We start from the raw sequence: 11,357 nt of genomic DNA, 5'->3' as shown, positions 1-11,357 counted from the left end.
AATGCACATCTTCTATTCGAACCATTATCGTACCTTATGATTACCACACTAAATCCCATTTTGGAGGCCTCCATACGAATCCATTGAAGCATGTGATCACGAAACTCAAACTCTTACTTATTTTTAAATTGGTTTTCAATATTTACCGCCTTCACAACAACACCTTTGGCATCGGGAGACACAATATATTTGGGGAAAACATCAGGGTGCACCATATTAAATGAAAACAATTACAATAAAATACTCAATAAGTGATAACGTTGTAAATAGAGCTGAAAGAATGATAACAGACAGATACGAGAAATGCATTTCCAAATGAATTTATACTTATTCTGAAAATGTATCTCTAAAATAAATGCATGTTTTTCAAACTGAAAACAAGTTTAATGTGAGTAATGAGGCTTGAAATAAATGATCTTTACCTAAAATTCTAACTTATTTTGCTCCCTTTGATGTGATGAAACACAAGATTGATAATTTGAAGTGAAAATGTTGATTGAGTATGGAAGGGTTTTTGGTAAGGGTTTAAAGTTGAAAACAAGTATGGTTGTGTGATCAAGCAGTTCAGCAATGCTTCTCTGGAAACATCAGTCATGTAAAGGTCGTAGAAATTTCAAAATCCTGCCCTAAACCTTCAAAGATGCATCTCTGAAATGTTCATTGGGTTGATCAACTCTCAATATATTTGTTGAAATACCCGAAGATGCATCTCCAAAATATTTTTCTTATTTTAATCTAGGATGACATTCATTTGGTGCATCATAACGTTGGTGCTTGATGTGTCCCAAAGATGCATCTTCGAAATCTGATTGGTATTTTCGATTTTTCATAGGGTGTTTTTCCACTCCATAGGGTACTGTAAGACCCCAATTTTGACCCTAAGATCCCTCATGCAATTTCATCATATGCATTAACATTGGGATCATACCTTGGCATCCTCCTTACCCCTCTTTCATTGGGATTGTTTTGGGAGAGATCACCAAGTACCATGTGATTGTATCATACTTGTATTATCATTTTTTCCTAACCAAAATACCAAAAATATGTCTTTGCATTTGCCTAACTCTTTTGTAGGTAGGGCATGATCACCATTGATCTATCATGTTCAGATCTAGGGTTTAAGATCTTCATTGCTAAGAGCATAACCAAGGAATGATCCACAATGTCTCTAAGCATCATATATGAGTCCCATTGATCTTCACATGTTATTTTGATCAAGATTTCTTCAAGAGTTTGGAGTTGGTTTCCCTTGAAACCCTAGTTTGTCTAGGTATCTTGAGTAACTTCTTCAACAAGTTTCCTCACTAATTGATCAAATTTATCAAAGGACACTTTAAATTTCATTATCTTATGCATATATGATCTACCATGAGCCTGAAAAGTCAAGATAATTGTAAGTTAGCAAGTTGGTTGATGGTGATTGGCCAGATGAATTCATTTGATCAAAACTGGGTCTCCCTAGACCCTATATCCTACAATTTTCATCATATGAAAATTATTCCAAGATAAAATTTACTCTAAATGACATTCCACACAACTTTCATGTTTAAGTCTAGAGCTAATGTTGCTTGTAAAGTCATTTTCTATGTTGAAACATTATAGGTCATTTTGTCTAAACCCTAATTTGAAAGTCAACTTCCCAAGACCATAACTTGCTCAATTTTTATGAGATGAAAAATTTCCAAGTTGAAAAATCAAATTCAAGGTGTCTAATTCGACTTTCATGTTTGGAGTGAGAGCTAAACAACTTTGATGAGCATGTGATATGAGGATACATTATAGGTCATTTTGGACCAATACCGTTGAACAAGTGATTTTCCTCAACTTCAAAAATGCATAACTCACTCATTATAAACCCAAATTATGTAGCATTGGTGACCATTGTGAATCCCTTTTAAATATCTACAACTTTTAGGAAGACACTTTTATCATTTGGAGATCACATAAAAAGTTAAGCAATGTGGAATAATGAAGTATATGACTTGACACTTAGAAACTTTTTCAACATATTGAAAGTTCCAAACTTCCACCTCAAAATTCAGCATGATAAAAGTTCCAAATGGAAACGTGTTCAACATAAGAGTTGTTCCTCTTGATCTAAGATTTCCAAAGAGTCCTAATTCATTCATTTTGGGTGAAGTTTGAGGGGTACACACATGGTGTAAACGCGGCTGTATCAGTTGGCAAGATTCAAGCTTCAAATGATCATTTAACTCTGCCTTGCCATTCAAGCCTCAGTCAGACCTCGGCATAGTTGATTTTAGACTTAATTGAGTTGCTTCATGGGCATGTACATGCCCATGCAAGCATGAACATGGCATTGCTAAATTTGGACAAAATTTCAAGTGTGCAAATAACATTACATTTTTCTATAAATAGGGACCTTCTGTGCTCATTTCAAAGGATCCTTGTGCGCCAGCTTTGCCTCCACACTTCAAACCCTCACATTTGAAAGGAAAACCTGATAATTTTCATTTGAAAATTGAGTTTGAATCTCACTTTTTGGAGATTCAAAAACTCCAGGATCCAAAGCTTTGTACCAATCCCAAGTCACTTCTGCAAGTTATCTGAGCAAGATCAAACACGAATTGAAGCAAGAGAGGTCAAGTTTTGCACAACATTGAAGGTATTTTCCAGATTTTTTCTTCTCTTTGATTTTCATTCAATTCTCATCAATTATCTTGGATCTTTGGTTGTCTAAAGTCCTACCAATGTAGGCAGGAAGATTGAGTTGTTTTGAGGTCAAATTGAAGCAACTCAGTTGACACACCTCAAAATTCAACTTCACATATCTCTATATATATTTGAAGTTAGTTAAAATTAAGGTGATATTCGTGATCTACGCCATTTTATCTTTCAGATCATGTCCTCCTTTTTCATTTATGTTATGGTGATGATTAAACCAGTCCGGCCAGGGCCATCTTTTGGGGATATCCGTTTCTGGCAAAGTGCCATTTAGTGGATTGGAAGAGATTCCCATATCTCATCTTATTGCTGAAGCTCTTCACTTGAAGAAGTATGAGATAGAGGCTCATTGGGTGAAGAAAGGAGGATTGTTTGGGTTGCCATCTGATTTCCTCGTCAAGGAAGCTATTGTCTTTGCTCAAGCCGGTAGTGTGGACGCTTTTGAAGCTATCTTTGTGTTTCTCATTTATGGTTTAGCTTTGTTCCCTAACATTGACGATTTTGTTGATGTTAACACCATTAGAATTTTCTTGATTGGGAATCTTGTGCCTACTTTTTTGGGTGATATGTACTTCGCTTTAAATCTAAGGAATTCTAAGGGTGGTGGAACTATTGTCTGTTGAATTCCTCTTCTGTACAAGTGGTTTATTTCGCACTTTCCTCAAACACTTGCTTTTGTGGAGAACAAACAATGTCTACGGTGGTCTCAAAGACTTATGTCTCTCATTAATGATGATATAGTTTGTTATGGTCCTTATTTGAGCAGTTTGGAGATTATTGATAGTTGTGGTGAATTCTCTAATGTGCCTCTCATTAGTACACAAGGAGGAATTAACTACAATCCTGCTTTAGCCCATCGTCAACTTGGGTTCCCCTTAAGAGACAAACCTAATAACACTTTGTTAGAAGGTATTTTCTATCAAGAGGGTAAAGCTCCCCAACATTTGAACAGAGGATTATGCATGCTTGGCATAATGTGCATAGGAAAGGAAGATCCGAGATTGGTCTGCGCAATTGTGTAGCTTTGGAAGCTTACACTCTTTGGGTGAAGAAAATAGCTTTGGAGTTGAAGATGCCTTATCCTTGTGAGACACCTATGTCTATGGTTATGGATGAGCCATTAACTCTCCCTAATCAATATGTAGAGGAGTTGGAAGACGCACTCGCCAAGATGAAACGAGAGAAGGATATGTGGAAAGAGTGGTTCCATGTTTTGAGCAAAAAGCATGAGGAGTTGCAGCTTGAGTCTAAGGACAAAGATGCGCTTATTGAGCTTCTTGAAGATCGAGTGACAAAAAGACAGAGAGAGCCGGAGGTCCAACGCATTCGAAGGAAGTACGCGCCTATAGCCAGATCTTCTGACGTTGTTCTTAGGGATCCTTAGGATGACTAGTCTCCTTTTCACATGCATTTTTATTTTTTTTGGTTTCTGAAATTGTACTCAGTGTAATCCTTCCAATTATATAAATGAAAGATATTTTTATGGTCATATCGAATTGTTGCAATTGTTGTTATATATATATATATATATATATATATATATATATAATATATATATATTATATATATATATATATATATATATATATATATATATTTGCAAATAATATAGTAAGTTCCTTGAAAATAAAAATAAACAAGCATTGCATTTCATGCATCATTTGCATAAACAGGTTTCTCTTTTTCCAGATGTCTCATTGGTGTTTCTTCTGTACTTCAGCCAAGCTGACTCATCGTTACAATACTCGCGCCAATCACTCCAGAATCATGGAACATCTTGAGCAAGAGAATAGCGACTTGAAAGAGGAGATCGCCCGCCTGACTAGCATGATGGAGTTAGTTCTAGCTGCATATAGCCAATCTTCTCCAACACCCGCAACTCCTCCTCCTCAAAGGACTGTTATTTCATAGGTGGCTACCTCTACTGTTCCTGCAACTGCTGCTCATTTCGCACCCGACATGCCTGCCGGATTCTCGTGGGGAATGTCGCCAAACTTCGTGACTGAAGGCTTTGCATCTGCATTTGCTTCTATGTCGGCATCTAGCCCGGTCATGTTTGTGTCACCGCCTGTCGTGCATACCTTGCCCCGTGTGAAAGACACCATCTATCATTCTGAGCCGTTTGAGGGCCCGAATGTGTATGAGAAGATGGATGAAATGAAAGATCAATTTCTTGAGTTGCGCAAGGAGTTGAAAACTTTGAGAGGTAAAGACATATTTGGGAATAATGCTGTTGAGCTGTGTCTAGTGTCGAATGTGAAGATTCCAGTGAAGTTCAAAGTGCCTGACTTTGAAAAATACAAAAGGAACACATGTCCACTCAGCCATTTGGTGATGTACGCCTACAAGATGTATACACAAACAGATAATGATTAGTTGTTGATCCATTGCTTTCAAGACAGTCTGACAGGTGCTGCATTGAGATGGTACATGGGGTTGGATAGTGCGAGCATCCGCACATTCAACGACTTGGGCGAAGCATTTGTGAAGCAGTATAAATACAAAGTTGATATAGCTCCCGATCAAGATCAGTTGAGATCACTATCTCAGAAGGACAAAGAGACATTTAAGGAGTATGCTCAGAGGTGGAGGGAACTCGCTGCTCAGATTACCCCTCCTTTAGAGGAAAAAGAGATGACCAAAAATTTCCTGAAGACCCTTAGCTCATTTTATTATGAGAGGACGATTTCCAGTTCCCCCAGTGAGTTTACCAAAATGGTAAATATGGGGATGAGGCTAGAAGAAGGTGTCTGATAAGGACGTTTGTCTAGAGAGGAGGTGTCGTCCAGCAAGGGGTACATCGACAGTTTTGGTAAGAAGAAAGACAGCGAAGCCAATGCAATTTAGAGTGGGAGGAAAATGAGGACTTAGATCATAAGAAGTCAACCACCCCGTCAACATCATCATCAAGTATCTTTCGTAATTCCTGTGTTTTCAGCAAACCAATCAGCACCAAGTCAACGACAACAACGTCAATAACAACAACCACAACAACGAACAAATACCTACAACAACAGCAATACTAACAATCCTCAGCAACAGAATTTTGAGAGGAAGAAGTTCTCTTTCGACCCTATTCCGATGGCATATGTAGAATTATATCCATCATTGGTTCTCAAGAACCTGCTATAACCAAGAAATCCTCCGCAAATTCCCGTACCACTTCCATGGTGGTACAAACCGGAACTCCGTTGTGCTTTTCATCATGGGGTGCCCGGACACGACATAGAGAATTGTTATCCTCTCAAATATGAAGTTCAAAAGCTGGTAAAGAGTGGAATGGTGTCCTTTGAGGACCGTGTACCCAATGTGAAAGCAAACCCACTACCTGTCCATGGAAATTCATCTGTTAATATGGTGGACGGTTGTCCGGGGGAGTTCAAGGTATTCGATGTACGCTTCATTAGAAGGTCCTTGGTGATGATGCACAAGGATATTTGTTTGGTGAGCGATTGTGAGCATGACCATGATGGTTGTGCTATTTGCAGTGTTAATTCTAGAGGTTGTACGATAGTGAAGAGGGACATCCATCAATTGATGGATGAAGGCTTGATACAGATTGTTGAATCCCGTCACATAGATGATGATCTTAATGTAATAGTGCCAGTATTCAAGACACCAGAGAGAGTGGTGATTTAGTTTGATAGCAGTAATAGTAATAGTATCAGCAAGAGATCGGTATCTCCGTTGGTCATACGATTGGCGGGTCCAGTCCCATACGCATCCAATAAAGTTGTTCCTTATCAGTAAAATGCAACTATGTTGAAAGATGGTCAAGAGGTTCCATTACCTACGACCACTTATGTCGTAAGCATTGCTGATGTGACTAAGGTGACCCGCAGTGGTCGAGTGTTTGGGTCGGTGTTCCCAAAGGAGGTAGAAGATTGTTCAGTTGGTAAGAAAGTGGAAGTGCCTGCAGTAGATCCAGTTAGTGCTCCAAATCGTCAGTCTGGTGAATCCAGCAATTTGAAGACTAACGATGATGATGAGGTACTTCGGTTGATAAAGAAAAGTGAGTTTAATATGGTAGAGCAACAGCTTCAAACCCCCTCTAAAATTTCAGTATTATCTCTGTTGATGAAATCGGAAGCACACAGAGAAGCACTGCAAAGAGTTTTGGAGTAAGCTTTCATGGAACATGATGTTACAGTGGATCAGTTTGATCATATTGTGGCTAACATCAATTCCTATAATAATCTCATTTTTTGTGATGAAGAACTCCTCGGGGAGGGTAGGAATCATAGCTTGGCTTTGCATATCTCCATGAATTGAAAAGATGACGCTTTATCCAATGTACTAGTTGACACGGGATCCTCGTTGAATATGCTGCCAAAGTCAACATTGTCAAAGTTGTCATATCAAGGAGCGCCTATGAGATATAGTGGTGAAATCGTCAATGCTTTTGACGGTTCACGCAAGATGGTGATTGGTGAAGTGGACCTTCCAGTAAAGATAGGTCCGAGTGACTTCCAGATTACTTTTCAAGTGATGGATATCCACCCGGCCTACAGTTGTCTATTGGGAAGGCCATGGATTCACGAGGCGGGAGCTGTTACCTCCACATTGCATTAGAAACTCAAATTTGTCAAGAACGGGAAATTAGTCATTGTTGGTGGGGAAAAGGCGTTGTTGGTTAGCCACCTGTCATCTTTCTCTTATGTTGAAATTGAGGATGAGGTTGGAACTCCGTTCCAAGCCTTGTCTATTGATGCTGAAAAGGGAGTTGGGGCACCTATGTTCTCATTGAAAGATGCAAGGAAGATTGTTGAAGAAGGAATTGTTGATTAGTGGGGACGAGTGGTAGAGGTCTCTGATAATAAGAACATAACCGGTATGGGTTTTCAGCAAGGTTCATCAGCTATTAGATCAGAGGATATGCAACTCAACTTTCGTAGTGGAGGGTTCATTCATGGAAATGAACAACACTTAGTTGTTGTGCTAGAGGACGACGAAGAGGAAGACTGCACCAATTTTGTGACGCATGGAAAGGCTTGCAATAATTGGATTGCCGTTGATATTCCTGTTATTTTGCATCGATCTAAGTAATTATTTTTATTTGTTTTTAAAAATATTTCTCCTATGCCTAAGGGAGAAGTGAACATTGTTTGGGCATTTCAAAATTGATCATTAATAAAGTACAATTCTATTCATCCACATCTATTATGTTTTGTTTTTACCTTTTACTTTATTCTGAAAATGGTAATCACAAAAAACATAAATAAACAATATAATTGTCCATCTGCATAATATTTGGTCACAAATTCACTTCTCTAAAATCAAAATATAAAATCATTATGCAGGTTGGTTTCTAACCCCATTGAATATAATGATCCTTCTCCTTCTCCAAATTTTGAATTCCCTGTGTTTGAGGCTGAGGAGGAAAGTGGTGAAGAAGTGAGTGATGAATTGTCTCGTCTTCTTGAGCATGAAGGAAAAGCCATTCGAAGAGCATATTGAGTTAGTCAACTTGGGTTCCGGAGATGATGTGAAGGAAGTCGAGATTGGGTCTCGATTGTGTCCAGATGTTAAGAAGGGATTGACTGATCTTCTCTGAGAGTATTCAGATGTGTTTGCTTGGTCCTATCAAGACATGCCTAGTTTGGATTTTGAGATTGTGGAGCATAGATTGTTGTTGAAGCCAGAATGCCCGCCAGTCAAGCAGAAGTTGAGGAGAACGCATCCTGATATGGCAGTGAAGATCAAAGAAGAAGTGCAAAAGCAGATGGATGTCGGTTTCCTTGTGACCGCTGAGTATCGGCAATGGGTGGCCAATATTGTGCTTGTTCCAAAGAAGGATGGAAAAGTCTGCATGTGTGTTGATTATAGAGATTTGAATAAAGCCAGTCCGAAAGATGATTTCCCTCTGCCACACATTGATATGTTGGTAGATAATACAACTAAATTCAAAGTCTTTTCGTTTATGGACGGATTTTTCAGATTTAATCAGATCAAGATGTCACCCGAAGATATGGAGAAGACCATATTCATTACACCTTGGGGAACATTCTGTTATAGAGTGATGCCTTTCGGTTTAAAGAATGCTGGTGCAAATTACCAAAGAGCAATGCCTACTCTTTTTCATGATATGGTGCATAAAGAGATTGAAATTTATGTTGATGATATGATTGCTAAATTAATTGATGAAGAGGAACATGTTGAGCATTTGTTGAAGCTATTCCAGCGTATGAGGAAGTATAAACTCCGCTTGAATCCCAATAAGTGTACTTTTGGTGCCCGTTCTGGTAAGTTGTTGGGCTTTATGGTCTGCGAGAAGGGTATTGAAGTTGATCCTGTCAAGGTCAAAGCAATACGAGAGGTGCCTGCGCCCAAAACTGAGAAGAAAGTCAGAGGATTTCTCGGCCGCTTGAATTATATCTCAAGATTCATTTCACACATGACTGCCACATGTGCGCCTATATTCAAGCTTCTTCGGAAAGATTAGTCCTGTGATTGGACCGAATATTGCCAGAAAGCTTTTGACAATATCAAAGAATATCTGCTTGAACCTCCAATTTTGTCTCCTCCTATTGAAGGAAGACCGTTGATCATGTATTTGACTGTGCTTGAAGATAGTATGGGTTGTGTTCTTGGTCAGCAAGATGAAACTGGAAAGAAAGAATTTGCAATTTACTACCTCAGTAAGAAATTCACCGACTGTGAGACTCAGTATTCTATGCTAGAGAGGACTTGTTGCGCATTGGCTTGGGTTGCTAAGTGTCTGCGTCAGTATAGGTTGAACCATACCACTTGGCTGATATACAAAATGGATCCAATCAATTATATATTTGAGAAGCCTGCTTTAACTGGGAGAATTGCCCGTTGGCAGATGTTATTATCAGAGTATGATATCGAATACCTATCTTAGAAAGCGATCAAAGGCAGTATCTTGGCTGACCATTTGGCTCACCAACCAATCGAAGATTACTAGTCAGTGCAGTTGTTGGTTCTAGGTGTTGGCAGTAATTTTGGTAAAACCAAGAGTGTTCACAAGTTATCACATGTGATGTCTTAACATAAGAGCTCTTGTACCTGCTGGATGTTTAAAATATAATTATGCAGGATTTTTCCAGGATGTCAGACCCGATGTCATGACATCTGTATAGAGAACATTCAGTATGAATGTTATGTATTATGTGATTGCGTTTTTAATTGAACACGCTATCAATCAGTAATTACAACGTGATTAACTTATTTTCCAAAGAGATCTAATCAACTGTCATGAGAAGATATGAATGGAAAATTGTTTAGGGTTTTATGATGTCCAAGCCCAGCCAAATGCTTCTATAAAAAGGACATGGAAAACCTGATTTGATACACAAGAAAATACGAGCGAAATATTGAGAGAGAATAAGGGTTTAAGTCTTGTGTGTTCATGTGACTTATAAGCCATTCAATTCATCCATAGATGATTGAATTGGTCTGATTTTTGAGTTGTAATTTGTCACTCTAAGCTTTTAAGAATGAGTGTGTGTCTCCTTGATTGAAGCTGCTAAGTAAGATCAAGTGTGTGTCTTTGAAGAGTGTCTTCTTTTCAGTGTAATTCTTGTTTAATATCACTGGTGTGATTGATGGGGAATGAGTGGGATCTCATATCTAAGAGTTCTTAGGTAGAAGTCACACGGGTAGAGATTAGGTGAAAAAGACTGTAACTTGTGTTATTTACTGAGAGTCTTTGAACTGATTCTATTTTAGTGGATTTCCTTCCTAGCTTGGTAGCCCCCATACGTAGGTGAGTTTGCACCAAACTGGGTTAACAATTGCTTGTGTCTCTTGCATTACAATTATTTATCTCTTATCCTGTTTGTATTGTTCAGATATTAGTGTCGTGACATTACCTTCGACATCTCATATCTGATACCAGAATTTCAGCAGTATGATTTTCCTGATGAAGAGATCTTGTACTTGAAAATGAAGGATTGTGGTGAACCATTGCTTGAAGAAGGGCCAGAACCTGGTTCCCGTTGGGGCATGGTATTTGATGGAGTTGTTAATCAGTGTGGTAATGGCATTGGGGCAGTAATCATTACTCCTCAAGGCACACACTTTCCATTTACAGCTAGATTGAATTTCAAGTGTACAAACAATATGGCAGAATATGAAGCTTGCATTATGGGACTCGAAGAGGCCATTGATCTCAGAATCAAGTACTTGGACGCTTAGAGAGATTCAGCTTTGGTTGTAAATCAAATCAAAGGTGAATGGGAGACGAATCAACCATGTTTGATATCGTATAGAGATTATCGAAGGAGAATTTCAACTTTCTTTAAAAAGTTTGAATTTCATCATATCCCTCAAGATGAAACTCGGATGGCAGATGCTCTTGCAACATTGGCTTCAATGATTAGAGTGAAAAATTTGAATGAAGTTCCCAATTTGACTGTGATGCGTCTTGATAGGTCAGCTCATGTGTTTGTTGTTGAAGAGATCAAAGACAAAAAGCCGTGGTATTACGATATTAAGTGTTTCCTCCAAAGTCAGATTTACCCATCTGGGGAATATTTGAAAGATAAGAAGACTTTGAGAAGATTAGTTGACAATTTCTATCTTAATGGTGATGTGTTTTATAAGAGAAACTTCGATATAGTTCTGCTCAGATGCGTGGATAGACACGAAGCATACCTATTGATGACTGAAGTCCATGAAGGTTCCTTTGATACTTATTCCAATAGGCA

Source organism: Lathyrus oleraceus, chromosome 2 (genome assembly GCF_024323335.1).
Source record: "Lathyrus oleraceus cultivar Zhongwan6 chromosome 2, CAAS_Psat_ZW6_1.0, whole genome shotgun sequence".
Taxonomy (NCBI): Eukaryota; Viridiplantae; Streptophyta; class Magnoliopsida; order Fabales; family Fabaceae; genus Lathyrus; species Lathyrus oleraceus.
The sequence above is the reverse complement of the archived record's forward strand: the minus strand, read 5'-3'. Positions refer to the sequence as shown.